The sequence below is a fragment of the Girardinichthys multiradiatus genome, chromosome 11 (genome assembly GCF_021462225.1).
Source record: "Girardinichthys multiradiatus isolate DD_20200921_A chromosome 11, DD_fGirMul_XY1, whole genome shotgun sequence".
NCBI lineage: Eukaryota > Metazoa > Chordata > Actinopteri > Cyprinodontiformes > Goodeidae > Girardinichthys > Girardinichthys multiradiatus.
In genome coordinates, this window is record NC_061804.1 from 20,171,000 (window position 1) to 20,190,189 (window position 19,190).

Consider the following 19,190-nt stretch of genomic DNA (forward strand, 5'->3'; position numbering starts at 1 on the left):
TATCAGTTGAAATTGCTTTTACCTGAAGTCTTGATGCTGCCTTGATGGTCATGTATCTGCAGTGTTGATGGTTATGAATATTTATAGCTTTTTTTCAAGCAGGGTGGAGCCTTCCAGGTAATAGATATGACATCAATAAGTAGACACTGCATTTATCAGCTCAGTTATCTCCAAGCTACAGACACAACATTCCAGTGCATTCGTGACAATATGTGGTCTTACAATGCCTCGCTTTCTTCTACACTTCCAATGTTTCAGCAGTTTGTTAGCTGCTCTACTAGAGAAAACAAAAAAATATTTTTTTTATTTGCCAATGTCAGGGTTTTTAAAAAGAAATGTGACAAGATGGTCACAGGAAGCTGTAGAAGTGCTTCGGGGTTGATTTGAGGCTACAGACTGGGATACACTCAATGCATGGAAACAACATCAATGCCATGACTGAGTGTGTGACTGACTATATAAACAATTTAAAGTCAACATTAGAGACAGCAAGGAGCCGTACAGAAAGAAGCTGGACAGCAAACTCTGGCAGAACAATGTAAGATCTGTTATGAGGAATGAAGATCACACACTTCAAGCAGAAGAAGGATCAGATAGATGAGGTCCGGACAGAACCAATGAACTGAACACATTCTTTATCAGGTTCAGTTCAGGAACAAGATTAGCATCCTCATCGCCCGTCCGCAGCTAAACCGACATCTCTTGCTTCTTTGGCACATTCCTTTCGTGTGGGACCTCAAATGTTTTACCTTCCAAATTGGTCATGGATCCTTCTGATTCTTCTACTTCTACATCTTTTTCCTCAAACAAAATCTGGAGATACTTGTGCTCCAAGCATCTGCATCCTGTCTGTCTGGTTTTAGAAGTCAGGTGAAGAGGCTGTTGAAAAGACTGAACATGAATGAAACAAAGAAGATGATTGTAGATTTCAAGAGAAACAGGAATGTGTCAAACAATATTTTATAGGCATAGTGTAATAGGAGGTGGTGAAGGAACATAAATACCTTGTTGTTTACCTGGATTACAGAGTGGATTGGAGACGCAACAGTGAAAAAAAGCTCAGCAAGCTGATAAAGTAGGCTGGGTTTGATGTGGGAACTGCTCTGGAATCTCTGGAGATCATCGTGCCAAGAAAGAAGTCTCATGTATTTGTATGCACTCATGTGACTGACGGAAAAATAAGATGTCTCATCATTCTAGAAATATTCAACTTTATCCAGATTTTATTAACTTAAAAAACTCTGTCTAGCTTGTCCAACTAGACTTTCATAATAGACTTAAATAAAACACAGCTGATGACTAGTTTCTGAATTTTTATTTTTGACTCGATGTTCTGTATATTCAACTATATTTCTTAATTTGTTTAAACAAAAATGTAATCTTGAATATAGACTAAACAATAACCATTTTACAATAACCAAATGCTGAAAACAAAGAAAGCTGGAGGACCTGATAATGTCTCCCCATCATGCCTGAAAGACTGTGCAAATCATCTCGCTCTGATCTTCGCAAGGATCGTCAACAAATCACTGGAGAAATGTGAGGTCCCCTCCTGCCTCAAACGATCCACCATCATCCCGGTGCCCAAGAAACCCACCATCGTAGGATTAAATGACTACAGGCCTGTAGCCCTGACGTCTGTGGTCATGAAATCCTTTGAGCAGCTGGTGTTGAAGCACCTGAAAGACACAGGCCCCCTGCTGGACCCCCTGCAGTTTGCTTACCGAGCAAACAGGTCGGCAGATGATGCTGTTAACTTAGGTCTACACTTCATCCTGCAACACCTCGACCACCCAGGGATGTACGCCAGGATCCTGTTTACAGACTTCAGCTCGGCCTTCAACACCATCATACCAGACATCCTCCACCAGAAGCTCACCCAGCTCAACGTCCCAGCCTCCACCTGTCAGTGGATCAACAGCTTCCTGACGGACCGACAGCAGCAGGTGAGACTGGGGAGCACCTTCTCCCGAACCAGATCAATAAGTACTGGTGCCCCCCAGGGGTGTGTTCTATCCCCACTCCTCTTCTCCTTGTATAGAAATGACTGCACCTCATCGGACTCGTCCGTGAAACTCCTTAAGTTTGCAGACAACACAACTGTCATTGGAGTGATCCAGGACGGTGATGAGTCTGCATACAGACAGCAGGTGGATCGGCTGGTACACTGGTGCGGTCAGAACTACCTTGAACTCAACCCACTCAAGACTATGGAAATGGTGGTGGACTTTCGGAGAACACCACCCCTATACACCCCCCTCACCATCCTCAACAACACTGTATCGGCCGTGGACCACTTCAGGTTCTTAGGAACCACCATCTCTGAGGACCTGAGATGGTCTTCACACATAGACACTGTTTGAAAGAAGGCCCAGCAGAGACTGTACTTCCTGAGGCAACTCAAGAAGTTCAACCTTCCACAGGAGCTGTTGGTCATCTTCTACACTGCCATCATTCAATCTGTCCTGTCTTCATCCATCTCAGTGTGGTTTGGCTCATCCACAAAACAGGACAGGTCCAGACTGCAACAAATAATTAGGAATGCAGAGCGAATAATCAGGGCTGACTTTCCCTCCATCCAGGACTTATACAGGTCTAGGGTCAGGAAAAGAGCTGCTAAAATCTCTGCAGACCCCACACACCCTGCACATAAACTGTTCAGAGCTTTACCTTCAGGCCGCCGCTACAGAACACTGTTCACTAAAACCAGCCGCCACAGAGACAGTTTCTTCCCCCAGGCTGTTTCTCTGTTGAACATTCAATAGAGTACAAAACAACAGCATACAGATGTTGCAAATGCACCTTTTTATTATTATATATGTGTATATTGTACATTGTAAATATGTATATTCTGTAATACAAAAATCAAAGAGCAAAGTGTACCGGAGTCAAATTCCTCGTTTCTATGTACGAACTTGGCAATAAAGCTGATTCTGATTTTGATGTTCCTTAAATAGGACAACCATAGCTTTCCCAATGATATATCATGTGTGGCCATGCCAAGTAGCCTTCTGACTGGCATGTGAAAAATGTAACCTCATTTAAAGAAAAGAGTATCAGGAAGTTGTTTTTGCCTCCAAGGAATTTGGCGGCGACCCATAAGACATTCTAAAGCTGTATACACAAGAACTTTCTGTTTCACTTCTCATCCTTATTGACCAAGTGTGCACAAACATGGAATTTAAACTCGGTTTCAAGTGCTCACAGTGTACGGACATTAGGAATAAATATATAAACTTTGGAGGAAATTCAGTAAAGCATTAAAGGAACAGCATCTACCTGTATGTACAGCCTTTTTTATATAAAGAAAACAAAAAAGAGAAATGAACGTTGTGGTAGTGCAAAAATGCTTATTTTGCTTCACAGGATTTTCTGGCTACATAGGTTGTAAGATGTTCATTATGGTCGTCAGAGAGACGATATGGGGGAAGAAACTGCCTCTGTGCGGATTTTTGCATGTATTGCTCTGTAGCACTGATCTTAAGGTAAAAGTCTAAAAAGTTTGTGTCAGAGATGTGTCTGGCCTCCAGAGATTTTAGCCACCCTTTTCATGACCCCAAACCTGTACAAGTACAGAATACCTCTCAGAATTGTTGTCTGTGTTCCACGAAGAAGCCCAATAGATTTTCCTTCACAAGTGGAGCATTACAGATTTCATTATAATGCTCCGCTAGATATATATAAAAAACGTTTTTAGAAATTACTTTTTTTCTTTACTTGGAAAAAGGAAACAAAAACGAGAAATAAATTAGGAGAGGTGGGACAAAAAGTTAAAAGGGAGAGAAGGACACAAGAATAAAGGAGAGAAAGAAGGATAAAGAGAATACAAGAAAATACTCTAGAGGTCTACTTCTATACCTGGAGGGAGACAGAGAGAAAGAAGACAAAAAAACACAACTCTTAAAGTAAATTGACCAGTAAATTCTTTGACGGGTCACGTGCGTATTTGTGTAAATGGATGGATGAAAGAGCAGGGGCTCTTGTCACTTAACCACAAAAATGTGGTAAAATTTTTTTTTTAACATGACAGACAAATACCATAAAAGGTTTCAGTTAACAACCCAAAACATGCAGCCACTACTACCATCGAATGGTTTAGATCAAAGCATATTCATGTGCTAGAATAACTGAGAAACTGTGACAATACCTAAAACAAATGCTTAATACAAATGTGTTGCTGCACTTTTTAGCATTTTGTCTAAAAACAAAATTGGAAACGATGTATTCTTTTCCTTACACCTCAAAAAATCCTCCTGAGACCCAGCAATTCATTTTTGTAAACTGTAGTACACATTAGTTTATTCTTAATTCCTCATATGCTTTACATGTGACTCTATTAAATCCTGATGTTCCTTAAAAAGGACAACCATAGCTTTCCATTAATATATCATGTGTGCGGGTGTGGCCATCCCAAGTAGCCTTTTTCGGTCTTTGGAAAATGGCTACCATCTTGATGAACACATTTTATGGAACAAGGAAGATGATTTTCATATCTAAAATGTTTTTCTGTATTATGCTTTGATTGTTTTTAGTGAGTAAACATCTAAGGAACATTTTGAGGGAGTTTCCAGGGCTCAGCTTATTTATTTTCATGGGCAAAATGGCTAATTTATTCATGTTCACTGTAGTGTACATCAGGACTTACTTCATGTTTGTTTCATATTAATTTAGTAGACAGCTCTATGACAGTATGAGAGGATTCTGAATAGAATCTTTGAGGAAGACTCAAACATAGACCCAGCACAATAATCAGCTTTATTACCAAATTTGTGCACACAGCACACAAGGAATTTGACTTTAGTACACTGTGCAGTGAAGATTTCTTCTTTTTTTTTTAAGATAAGACATAATGTGAAATCAGTCCACGTATACATGGTGTTGATTCTGGGAATATGACAAGTGTTCATCAGAGCGACAGCCTGGGGAAAGAAACTGTCTCTGTAGCAGCTGGTTTTTGCAGACAGTGCTCAGTAGCTGTTAGAGCTTGCGAGATAGAGGACCCCAGAATGCAGTCTAGCAGGCAGCATGACGGTAAGTGCAAAATGATTTAATTAAAAAATGCTAAAACTCACTCTCAGAAGAGGCAGGAACAAAACAATAAAGAACAGGCAGGACAGGCTTGGCATGATCCACAAAACAAGAAATGAGCATGATCTGAGAACTAGACCTGAGCATGATTTGAAAATGATTCCGCAATGAATAACTGAACAGGTGTGTATTTATGGAGCGTGACTAGGTGAAACAAGAAGACAGATTAATAGGTGCAGGTGATCTGAATAAACTTAATTGACAGAAGAACAAAACGTGGCTGGAGCAAAACAGACTCTTGAACACAAACTAACAGAAACTAGAAAAACATGAAACAAATGCGTAACCAGATCCGAAAACCAAACTTGACAACATAACAGAACCCCCCCCCCCCCCTCCCCCCCCAGAACGAGGACAAAACTCTCAGTGGCGTGAACAGAAGCTGAGGCATCGCCAAGAAGCTCAGTGGCGTGAGCAGGAGCTGAGGCGTCGCCAAGAACCTCAGTGGCGTGAGCAGGAGCTGAGGCGTCACCGAGACCGTCAGTGGCGTGAGCAGGAGCTGATGCGTCGCCGAGACCCTCAGAGGCGTGAGCAGGAGCTGAGGTGTCGCCGGGACCCCCAATGCCTTGAGCTGAGGCATTGCCGGGACCCCCGATGCCTTGAGCCAGGGCGTCCCTCTTACGACATCCTCTGCGACGTGTGGAGGAGGTTGAGGCAGGCTTAGAGTCAGGCCCTGAGTCAGGCTGTGGTGTGTCAGGCTGTGGACCACTCTGCGGCAGCGCTCTGGAGTCCTGGCGTGGGCTGCTCTGCAGTAGCAGCTTTCTGGAGTCCTGACGTGGGCTGCTCTGCAGTAGCAGCTTCCTGGAGTCCTGGCGTGGGCTGAGCTGCAGCACCGCTCATGTGGCTTGGTGTGGGTGAAGGAGGACGGCAGTAAAACTGCCTTACTGCCGTTTCATAATCCATCTCTATCTGCCTGATTCTCTCCACCAGCTCAGGAGAGGAATACATGAGGCTGGTCATCCTGAAGCTTTTGATTTGGCGTGCATAGAACCTTAACCGCTGCTCCAGCTCGTCAGGTGTTGCCTCAGAACACCGGGCTGGCGCGAGCGAAGACGGCATGGGCGGAGCTGCAGCGAGCCTGGGAGACAGCTGGCAGAGAAACCACCTCCTCGCCAGCCGAACCGCAGGAAGGTGCTCCGCGCTGACATTTCTTGCGGCAGGAGGAGGGCGAGGGCTTCACTGCCGGATGAGAGTGCGCAGCCAAGGGAGCAGGCGGAGAACGGCGCTGAACCGTCTCACGCTCCATCTGCTCCAGCAGCAGTGGAGAGGGCAGAACCTCCAGGTCGGTCAGCAGATGTTTCATCGCCTCCTCCATCTGCTGCTGGACCCATCGATCCCTGGCTCTCTCCTGCCTACTGTCCGCGAGGTCCATGCGTGGCGGAATCATTCTGTTAGAGCTTGCGAGATAGAGGACCCCGGAATGCAGACTAGCAGGCAGCATGACGGTAAGTGCAAAACGATTTAGTAAAAAAAAAAAAAAAACTCACTCTCAGAAGAGGCAGGATCCCCTCAAGAAATGAGCATGATCTGAGAACTAGACCTGAGCATGATTTGAAAATGATTCCGCGATGAATAACTGAACAGGTGTGTATTTATGGAGCGTGACTAGGTGAAACAAGAAGACAGATTAATAGGTGCAGGTGATCTGAATAAACTTAATTGACAGAAGAACAAAATGTGGCTGGAGCAAAACAGACTCTTGAACACAAACTAACAGAAACTAGAAAAGCAGAAACAAAAGCATAACCAGATCCGAAAACCAAACTTGACAAAACATGAACAAGACGACAAAACTAAAGCATGACCAGAAAAACAAACAGAAACATGATTCAAAAACTTAACTGTGAAAAACATAAAGAAAAAACCCGAAACCAAGAAACCAAACAAACCCAAATCGTAACAGTAGCGCAGACTTTATGGTAAAAGTTTGTTTGCAGGGTGTTTTGGGTCTGCAGAGATTTTAGCAGCATTTTCCTTGATGTTAGACCTGTATAAGTCCTGGACGGAGGGAAGGTCAGCCCTGATGATCCTCTCTGTAGACGACCTGATTGTTTGTTCCAGTCTTGACCTGTCCTGTTTATTTGATGAGCCAAATCATACTGAGATGGTGGAAGACAGGACAGACTGAATTATGGCAGTGTAGAAGATGACCAGCAGCTTCTAGGAAAGGTTGTACTTCCTGAGTTGCCTGAGAAACTCAGGAACAGTGGTCCTGGTGTACCAGTCAATCTACCTCCTGTCTGTATGCAGACTCGTCGATGTTCTGGATCAGTCGAATAACAAAGTTGCGTGAAGTGCCAAAACTTAATTTGTATCACGAAGAAATCACAGTGCTTTATCCAATACCATCAGTGAGGAAACCTGAGGACACCCACACCCAATATTGCATCATCATTTTGGAGTGTTTAATTAAGCTGATGGAGCTGTTAGATGCTGTTTTGTGCAACTCCATAGCTGGCTTTATTTGGTTAATCTCCAATGCTTGACATCAATGAAGTCATGTTGTGCCTCACACTGCACATGTTGTAAAATGTTATTAAAATTAATTAAAAAATATATATTTTTGCAATGTGTTCTTTAACACCCCAACACTTAGTTTATATAAGAAAAATCAAAAATACAAAAGTTTTTTTTTCCTGGGTCTCAGGAGGATATATATTACTTTTTGTTGGTCTCCCTCATAAAACCACAATAAAATACATTAATGTTTAAAAAAGGCATTGTAATAATAAGAAAATAATAATAATAATAATACTTGAAAAAATAATTGCATTTCAATAGGCCATCTTTTTTCTATCCCAATAAAACCGTCATAATTACATATTTTTTATGCACCATGCAATTATGCATTTATTCATTATTTGAGAACACGTAAAGGGACAATATCTTATTTTCTCATTTAGGTTTATTTATTGTGTTTATTTATGACTTTGTTGATGCGGTTTGGTTTGGTTTGGTTTGGTTTAGTTTAGTTTATTTTATTTACTTTGTAAATCTGGTATTAGAATATCGTGTTCTTTGTTCTCTCTCAATTTTTAATGTGTTTATCTAGTGCTGTGTTTCTCAAGGAAATGTATTCATAAATGTAATGTTTTTGTTGTGTTTGTTTAATATCACTCCATTCATTGTTATAATAACATTTGTCCATATAAATTATGGTTTAAAGAACTAATTTCTGTGAAGGAGTAAACTCTGGTCCTGCTGGACAGAGAAAATGTAAAGTGGAGTTTTCTATTGATCACAAATGCACTAAAAGGAGCCTATGTGTTTTTATACGTTCCTTTCTGATGATGAAAGATTGGGAAAGAATGTCAAAGAAACAAAGTGAAAATGTTCTCAGTGGCAGCGGCTCTACTCCGAGTCCCTTCCAGATGACCGAGCTTCTCAACCCATCTCTAAGGTAGAGCCCAGAAATCCTGCAGAGGAAACTCATTTTGGCCGCTTGTATCCGTGATCTCATTCTTTCCGTCATGACCCAAAGCTCATGACCATAGATGAGGGTAGGAATGTAGATCGACCGGTAAATCGAGAGCTTCGCTTTTTGACTCAGCTCTCTTCACCACGACAGAACGTTACAGCGCCCGCATCACTGCTGACACAGCACCAAATCCATCTATCGATCTCCCGCTCCATTTTTTCCTCATTCGTGAACAAGACCCCAAGATACTTGAACTCCTGCACTTGAGGCAGGACCTCCCCCCCCAAACCGGAGGAGGCACTCTACCCTTTTCTGGCTTAAGACCATGGCCTTGGACTTGGAGGCACTGATTTTCATACCGGCCGCTTCACACTCAGCTGCGAACTGCTCCAGTGAGAGCTGTAGATCACAAGCTGATGAAGGCAATAGGACCACATCATCCGCAAAAAGCAGATACTCAATCCTACGGCCACCAAAACGGATCCCCTCAACACCATGGCTGCGCCTAGAAATTCTGTCCATAAAAGTTATGAGCAGAATCGGTGACAAAGGGCAACCTTGGCTGAATCCAAGCCTCACCATAAACGAATCCGACTTACTGCCGGTGTTACGTAGATTCGCGTTTCCCCATCAGATACGGTTTCCGCAGCGTCTCCTTGCCGCTCATGTGACAAAAAAGGCGCGTGCTTGTTGCAGACTCAGAACCGTTGCGCTGTTCTCGCACCACAGGGGAACTACGCTAACCCTGAAAGTTCATACATCATGTTTCGGAGAAGTCGATCTACATTTGTTGAGCTAGTGTGTTGTTATTAGATAAACTAATATATCATCATTTGATAGACAGTGTTGTGGAATTTTCTTATCAAAGTGGGTAGAAGTTGACTCATAACAAGAGAAAATCCGGACTTTGTCTTATAAGTTTTATTCAAAGGCATTCAGCGTTTGAAGACCCTGACACTGAGGTTAGTCAGTGAAACAGAGCCCCGATCAACATTTACACACAGTATTTATACCAGAACATGACAGTGTTATCTCAACTTCAAAGAGTCTGTGTTTTACGACCCCAGACCCTTCCCGGGTTCAGAGGTGACTAGGTTACCTAGGAACAACCATCTACTCTCCAAGAGGCATCACCCTAACAAATGCCCTTAACCATTAAACTTCTGATAATGGCTTTTACAGCTTCCTCCTCTAACACAGATGTTCACTGGAGTGAGGTAAACCAAAGGTCATACACTGTGGAATGCTTACTGCAAGAATTTCCATCACATTCCTTTCTTCTGATTACAAGATAATCACAACTAAAGGAAAATTCTTCAAAACCATCACCCCTCTCAGCTAACAGATAATCCAAAGCCATTCTAGTTTGCAAACTCATCGTTCTAATAGCTTAGGCTGATTGAAGTATAAGTTGTGACCGTATGTAGTAAGTGAGCTAGATAACATACTCCAGACCAAGTAGCAGGCAGATACAGATATGATCTATTTCCACACATCCAAACCATGTTCTTAGGACACGAGAACCCATCTCTACTAGGAAAAGTAACAAGAACCCTGGTTAATTTACCTGCCATGCCATACAATTGACTTCCATTCGGTAAGGCTGTAAGATTAAGAGTTAACACAAAAGGATCTGGAGCCAAAGATTCTGAAATAGTATACGGATCAGTCCTGACAGGACAAGGTCCAGATGTATTACTGTGGATCAAGGCACATGAAACTGGTATAATAGTTTTACAACCCACCGTCTTTCCAAGGAAATAAGGTGTGCTTTCCTCCTGAGCAATACAAATATCTGGATCTTTAATTGGATTTCTATTACCCCGAAATCTATAAAGAGTTCCTGTAGACGCACACGTTAAATTAGTCTCACTAGAAAATTTACTAACATTTCTGCTTGTCTGTACAGCATAATTCCTCACCCAAGGAAAAATGACCTCCACCAACCGGTTATCTGGAAAGAAAGTAGCTAGAGTATAAGCAGTATCAATAGGAACTGGTACCAAAAATGGTCGATCATTAATAGCATGTGGAATCAAACAACAAACATAGCAACTGTCCTTTCTTATCTTCCTCACGGTTTGATGCATCAGTTGCCACCAGACATTATCAGTATGATCATAGTAGTCAGAAAAGTGATGGATCTCTCTTCAAATCAGCTGATGAGCATTATTAACACAATTCCTCAAATTAGCCTTACATTGTCTTTGCTGCACCTTTTCCCAAATGAACACAAGAGTTATAAAAATACTTGAAATACCAATCATTAGCATCAGAACAGACCATCTTCCATTTAACTGCATCGTGACCTTGAAGTGGAATGTCCTTTCTTCTGGTACTGAAAGCAAACAGTTTCTTTTTTTAAAGAAAACAAATTATAAACACAACTTAAAAAACAAAAAATCCTGCCGACTCTCCTGAGTGGCTTCAAGCTGCCCTGTTACCAGTCTGGTACAGGTGGGCGGTCGTAGGAAGCTCCTCTAGAAATATATTTAGAAACAGGAACTCTAACCTGCTTAAGAAATTAAGGAGAATAAGCATCGTGGCGCATATTTGACTGTCTCTCTGTTGCAGGCGTCACCAGTTCATCCAGAGAAAGGTTATGTGCAAATGTGTAGAGGTCTTCCCTGTATGTTTCCTATGTGTCTCTCACTGTGGTGTGTGTGCAGTGAGGCAAATGACCTTATGACTTCTAACTTTCAGGCAATGCGATGGCCTTAAGTAGATTCTGAAATAACGTTGCACTGCCCAAGGGATTATTGTGCCCTTGTAAGAACAGTGTTCTTCAACTACCTGTTCAATCACTCGCCAGTGATCAGCTTACAGTTCTTTATCTTGTGGTGGTCCGCTGTCCTCACACCTTTCAGGCCGTGGATGATCCAGTTGGAAGATGACTTGCGTCCTGGAAGCCAGATGAAACTGGAGGAGCTGGAGCTTTCCTGCAGCTTTCCTGCAGCTTTTCTGGCTGTCTAGTAGGATCTGATATGGGCCATTCCAGCACCTGGACTTCCAGTGTTTTCTCCTAAATTCTCTGACCAGAATCCAGTCGCCAGGAATAAAGGACTGGAGGGTGGAAGTGGCTGTTTCTGGTAATGCAGCCTTCACTGTCTGTGAAACTTGAGAAAACACAGTGGACAGGTTTTGACAGTAAAACAACATCCTATCTCCACACAAAGATGTGGAAGAAAATTATCTTGGCAATATCCCCATGTCCAAATTAGGAGACCTGCCACACAGCACTTCAAAAGGACTGAGATTTGCCTCTGTCCTTTGTCTCAATCTCATATAAGTGAGAACAGGGCCTTCACAACACTTGGCTAATTTTCAATTCAAAGTCCCCTTCTCAAACATAAGTGCTTAACTACATGAACTTCATCAAAACATCCAACAAAATCCAAATAATTGATCTTCTGACTTCACCTGATATACTAGCAATGACCATCAGCTAAATATTCTGAATATCAAAAATGTGACATGATGTTTGTGGAAGGTCTGATTACAGGTCAACATTTCATAGTTTCAGAATACCCACAAAGAATTTCAAAAATGGTCTAATCTGTGGAGATATAAAATTTCACAAAAAATCAACACCATAATTTCAGAGAGGTTTTCAGAATGTGGTCTTAGGGAGCTATGCACCATTTATATAAACAAAGTACAACGTCTCTCTCGCATTGTCACTAAGTCCTCACTGGAGGTATGAGCTACCCTTTTTCCCATGAGTGCTAAAACTTTTGGAACCCCATGTTACTTTATTCTGACATTCCCCTCTTCTGGCGCAGGGTCCATGCGACAATCCAGCAAAAAGTTTGTACAAAAATGTTTTAGTAACCAAGATCACATAACCTAGAACCAAAGAAATGAATTCTGACATAACTATGTGTCACTATGAATTTAACGAAAGCAACATAAAGAAAATCCAGATGTTTTTAACTGCAATTCAGTTCCATTAACAACTAAACACAAACTTTAGTTATTCAGTTCATCAATGTTTCACTTAGAAATTAGTCACATATCATCCTAATTTGTCTTGTACAAAGATGAGTATTAGATTAATGGACATCCAATGTAATTTGGATGAATAAACCCTACAAATTGAATCTAATAAATAATTCCCACCAAGTATAAAGGCATGACTCTGATTCTTTATCAAAAATATATTCCTTACTTTTGGCATATCTTGAATTGTCAGCTAGCTTAATGGTACCAGGGAAACTTTCAATCTAATAAATCACCAATGATTCTGCATGCAAAACTAATTCTTCAAACTAGTTTAAACTATTTCATTAACCTTTTAATAATAAAACACATAAATCTAAAAGTCATGCTACATCCTTAATCATTATACAAAAAAAACATGTTTTTAAGGCAACAATCACTACAAGCATTTTGACTCTATTGTCTCTTAAACAGTGTTAAAACTCAGGAAGGGAGGTGCTGAGCGTTACCATGACAGCAAAGGCATGAACCAATCTAGTAGGTGGGCGGAGTCAGGCAGAACTAACCTTTGATTGACAGCCTATGGGCGGACCCACAGTTTCTTCATCCCATCCCACATTAGTGTAACTTAAACTGCAAAACTGTTAACATGCACCTACCTCAGAAACAAGCTGCTTCTTAACTCTCCTGAAAACTCAAAGTTTAATCAATCTGGGATTTAGAAACATTATTCTAAACATGGATTATTGTCATGCAACATATAAACAAACATTCATTCCAACAAAACAAAGACAAAACATCAAAGACAGACAAATGGCCAAATTTGAAGCTTCAAGAATTCAAAGAAATTTTTAACAATCTCTTTTCAGAATATGTTTTCTCAACCATATCTTTTAATGCTATAATTGATCAATGTTGTTATGACAATCTTCAGGATTGTTTTTTTTAAAAATGAGTGCACATAGTCCAAAGAGATCTCAAAGTATTTAGAAGCACAGCAACAGTTTTCTCTTATATGAATCCAAATTTACTGATGCTGAAACCTTTTGCTAATTCTTTGTACTGTAACTCTGTAATAATAACTACAATCCTGAGAGTTATTGTTATAATTCTCTTTTTGTTTGGCTTAATTTGATCGCAGCTGTATTGCAGAATTTCAAGTTAAATGCAAAGAAGTATTTTTAATTTAATTCAATTCAAATTCAAAGATACTTTATTGATCCCCGAGGGGAAATTAGAAAAGTCAGCGTTGACATTTTCATGTTATACCCAAACTAAACAAAACTGCAGTGTTTGACTTAATCATAAATTAAGATAAGAAGCTTGTCTCCAAACTGGACTTTTCCCCACATAATGTTTCAAAAAAGAACAAACATCATTTTCTTTAATTTGGCTATTTAAATTTTGAGAGTTGGGGAGAACTTATCACTAGAACCCCTCTTTAATAATCCAATGGTGATAAATGTTCCAATATTTTATCTCTTAGTAATCTGAAATCACCTTGTGTACCTTTGTACTCCTATGTATTCCTGTAATCTTTATACCCTAAGAAATCAAACAAGGAGACTTGAGTTTGAGCCGACCATCCTCTTACTGTTAAGAGAGCCTTTATTTCTTTTCTTTTCCTAAAATAAAGGATTTTACTTGTCTTTATTCCGTTATACAAGTCCTAACCTTGGTTCCAAAACTAAACTCTTCAACCCCAATCTGTGTTCCCCAGAGTAGAAATTTTGAGTATTATTGCATTTCAAAGTCACCAAAATGACTGGAACTCATCATTGGCTTAGATCTATTTTAATAAGTAATCAGCCTACCTTTAATTAAGTATTATAATTTCATGGACCCAAAATCTATGGCTTACAGGCTTCAGGAGTCCAGGAACCACAAGTTGAATACTACTGCATTGAACAATGGTGTTAACTTTCTGCAGAGATTGAAGGATTGGCTAAATATATTATTTCTGCTTGGACAATAATCAGATTTAAAATTATTAGTTCACAGCTCCTAATTTACCTCAGATCATATTTGCTCCTATCCCAGTTCATAAGAAGCTTCAGACAACATTATGCTAAAAAGCCAAAAACAAAACAAAAACCAGATCTGTTTTAAAATAAAGAAAAAGCATGCTTAAAAACTTGGTACTGTGGTGGAAAATAACTCCACGGTTCTGAAGGCCTTTTCATGCAGAGTCTTTTAGGAAGCAGTTTAATTTTTGTGTGGTACCACTGTCCAATCAGATTCTTTCTAAATAACCCAATTTTTTCATACTCATTTTAAAGGTTTGTTTTACCAAGGGAAATATGTTTAACAAAACCAATTACTCTCAAAAGTTTTAAAAGTTTTTAGCTGGTGATATCTTAGAAAACAACAAGTGTTTTAATATTTCTATGCAACACAGAACTGATCAGGTGTCCTTTCCTTCTCCAAAGGGAGAAAAAAGAACCTGCAGAACCAAATCTTTCATAGTTTTTTGTCAGGACCTGATATAAGGTACAGTGTAAATCAACACGCTGCATGAATCAGAAGAGGGAAGAAAAACCTAATATAACCTCTTCCCAGCAGCTGCTGTGAAAAACAATGAATTTGTACTTTCCATAAGCGTCAGTTAACACTTGCGGACAAAAACTGCACCAAACTGTAAATACTGTGTCAGAAACTGTATGAAGACCATCTGCAGTAGAACTAAGCCTGTTTTAATGAGGTCTCTACCCATTAGATTTATGGGATACAAACTCTGACAACAGAAAATTATACCTGAAGGAGAAACCCATCAGGTGTTACGCATGCGCTGGGTTTTAAAAATACTCCTTCATGAGATCTGTCCTGAGAATAACATAGAAACACTTGGTTACTGCTGAGTTTTGGAGATGTTGTAACTTCCTCTGCTTTTTAATAACTTTTAATAACTAGAATAATTGACCCTGAATATTCCACGACGAAAGAGAACTTGCTTCTCTGAAAGAATTAACCAGAAAGTATCAAATGTGTTAAGTTATCACCCTTTTAAAGATTCTTTTCTAACCCTAAAATAATATTTTAACCCGCTATATCTGTCCACGTCAAGCAAGCGTCACATGAGCAGCGGTTAATAAGCGTTCTTCATTGCAGAAAATAGGAAAAGATTTATGCAAATGTGTGTGTTTGTACGTTACCCCCATCAGTTTCTTAATCGCTCCAGAGTCAGACTATCAGGCACACGGTCCTCTATCAGTCCAAAAAACAACCAGGCCCTTCCCCGGTCTGTTGGTGAGACATTCAATCATTCTTTGTCCACTTTAACTTCTCCAGGAGGGAGAAAGAAGAAACTTTGCTCCGGTTTCTCTTCTGCCCGCATAAGATGCTTTCAATATAAATCCAGTGTATCGCTCTTCTGGCTCTTGCAAACAGCATGGATCTTTGTCCATCTCAGAGAATCCGGATTTTCTTCTGAGTTTCGTTTTTTTTTTTTTCTTGTAGAAAGTCACACTGCGATTTTCAACATGCAGGAAGGCAGATCTCTCTCTTTCAGGCCGTGCTGGAGAAGCGTCTCTGGCGGAGTAGCCATGGAGAAGGGCAGGTTTCTAAAATCCAGACTCAAAAACGCAGATGTTGAACTTAAATCCCATATATGTGTGTATTTGTGTGTGAGAGAGGCAGAAGAAAAGTTTAGTATAGGTTCAAATTTTTGTACAAATACATATTATCAGTCAGTCAGTCAGTTGTCCCCCTGCCTGTCACTTCCTTCCACAACATGAACTATACTCCTTTCTAAAACAACTTTCTTTTCGCATCTCTAATGTCCTTTTTCAATTTTACCTTCTTTACCGACTGATCGCAATATTTAAGACAAACGAAACTTCCTTCAGGAAAGTTTTAACTCTTTAACCCCTTAATTGATGCACTCTGTGCTTTTTAATCTTTTCTTGTTTTTTTTTATTTTTCCATCAACTGTTTTACTTGAAACTTTTTAAACTATTTAACTTATTTACACTCAAACTTCCACGCTGTGAAAAACCAAACTTATCTTCCAAATTAAAGCACATTTAATACAATCATCCCCACTTTTTCCTTTCATTATTTTATAAATCAGAGTCTGAAGAAGGAGACACCCCTGATGCCTCAAGGTTCCGGAACCATTTTTTTTTTTTACCCGTTCAGCGGCACGTCTGCCCACTGGCTTTTCTCCTTTATGAGGTGTAGAAAATTGCCAAAAACCACCCGCAAAACCCTGTGTTTTGCTTTATCTTATTGTTACCAATAAGAACCTCCCTGCAATTCCTTTTGCAGGGTAACCGGGCCCTCAGCTGATGTCCTCCCTCTCGCAACTCTGGAACCTAATTAATTAGTTAGGAGATGATGGTTAATGTGTAATAAAAATAATAATATACATTATATCATACAGAGCAACTTCTCACCCAGATATATTTGAAGACAAATTGTTCGGATCTAATCAGCCAGACGCCGCAGGCGGGCATGAGGACTCCACTACCGTAATATGGAGGTGGACTGAGGACAACTCTCAGGCTGGCCAGGCGTCCGTGTCCCATCCTGCGGTCTCCTCTGGCACGTTAGATCCTGTTCGTGACGCTAAAATTGTTGTGGAATTTTCTTATCAAAGTGGGTAGAAGTTGACTCATAACAAGAGAAAATCCGGACTTTGTCTTATAAGTTTTATTCAAAGGCATTCAGCGTTTGAAGACCCTGACACTGAGGTTAGTCAGTGAAACAGAGCCCCGATCAACATTTACACACAGTATTTATACCAGAACATGACAGTGTTATCTCAACTTCAAAGAGTCTGTGTTTTACGACCCCAGACCCTTCCCGGGTTCAGAGGTGACTAGGTTACCTAGGAACAACCATCTACTCTCCAAGAGGCATCACCCTAACAAATGCCCTTAACCATTAAACTTCTGATAATGGCTTTTACAGCTTCCTCCTCTAACACAGATGTTCACTGGAGTGAGGTAAACCAAAGGTCATACACTGTGGAATGCTTACTGCAAGAATTTCCATCACAACAGACAGACAGACAGACAGACAGACAGACAGACAGACAGACAGACAGACAGACAGATAGATAGATAGATAGATAGATAGATAGATAGATAGATAGATAGATAGATAGATAGATAGATAGATAGATAGATAGATAGATAGATAGATAGATAGATAGATAGATAGATAGATAGATAGATAGATAGATAGATAGATGTAAATATAACGACATATTTATATACACACGTATAGAGAGAGAGAGAGAGAGACTACAGATATCTATACTGTTGTGATCCTATATGGTCTCTCTCTCTCTCTCTCTCTCTCTCTCTCTCAAATGATGATATATTAGTTTATCTTTAGCCTTTTTTGCCGCGTGAGCGGCAAGGAGACGCTGGGGAAACCGTATCTGATGGGGAAACGCGAATCGACGTAACACCTGTACCTGTAATGCGGACTAGAGGGTGACACGGGAGTGTATTTTCTCTCCTGTCCCATCCCGCTCCCACAGAAAAATGTCTTGTCCCATCCCAATCCCAGGCCAGCATTAAAAAAAAAATCCTGTCCCGTCCCACTCCTGGTAAATTGACTCCCACTCCCATCCCGCTCCCATTTAGAAAGACTCCCACTCCCGTGCCACTCCCATTTTTGTTTTCTTCATTTAGTCTTTTGGCAATTTCTTTGTTTGAAGGACCAGTTAGATCCCTGTTTTTAGCTGTAGTAAAGGCCAGTAAAAGTAAAAAGAATAATAATGAAGAAATAATAAAATATCAAACAAGGAAACAGACCATGCCTTTCTTAGTTGAATAAACAAAATGTACATAGTTGTATTTTACTCATTTATTAAGTGATTGTTTCCTTTGAACAATGACATCACTTTTATGTTTCAAGTTGCTGAAACAAAGGAAAAATGCACCTAGTAAGAGAACAGTACTTGTTGAACAAAAGTGCAAAAAGGCATTACCCTCACAATTTAGAAACTGTACCTCAATGGTTCACACTGTGAGATCTCTGCTGGCTGGTTCTGGCACTTCATTGTTCTCAGCTGCAACTCATCCACCTAATGAGCTCATGGCTTTTTTAGACAGCTGCTGACACAGTCTGTTGCTGAAAACATACTTTATTTAGAATACAAAGAATGGGATTAATATTAGTGTTTTTATGGGTACCAGCACATGTAGGAGTTGGAGGGAATGAGAAGGCGGACAGGATAGCAAAGAAGGCAACACAAAACAACATTAGCTTTATAATAAATATTAGTAGGTCAGAGGCAAGAAATATAATTAAACAGAGAATCAGGAAAGAGTGGCAAAAAAGGTGGGATGAAGAAAAGAAAGGAAGATGGTTTTACAGAATCAACAAGATAGTAGGAGAAGTAAGAACAGGAAGAAGGAGTAGAAAAGAGGAAAGATGAATTACAAGATTAAGACTAGGACATACAGGACTTAATTCTACATTGTTCAAGATAAAGAAACATAATACAGGAAAATGTGATTATTGTGGAGAGGAGGAAACAATAGAACATGTAATATTGAAGTGTCAGAAATATGAACAAGAAAGAACAATTTTAAGGAGAGAATTTGTAGGTATTAAAGAAAATTTTATATTGAGAGATACTTTGCAAAGAAGTTTAGGTAGCAAACATATTCAAATTATAATTAGATTTTTCAAAAGCACTAAATTAATAAATAGAATTTGATTGTTGTAATAGTAAATAAGATTTTAAACCATGAAGAACCACACTCCATACCAGTCGGTGGCGGTAATG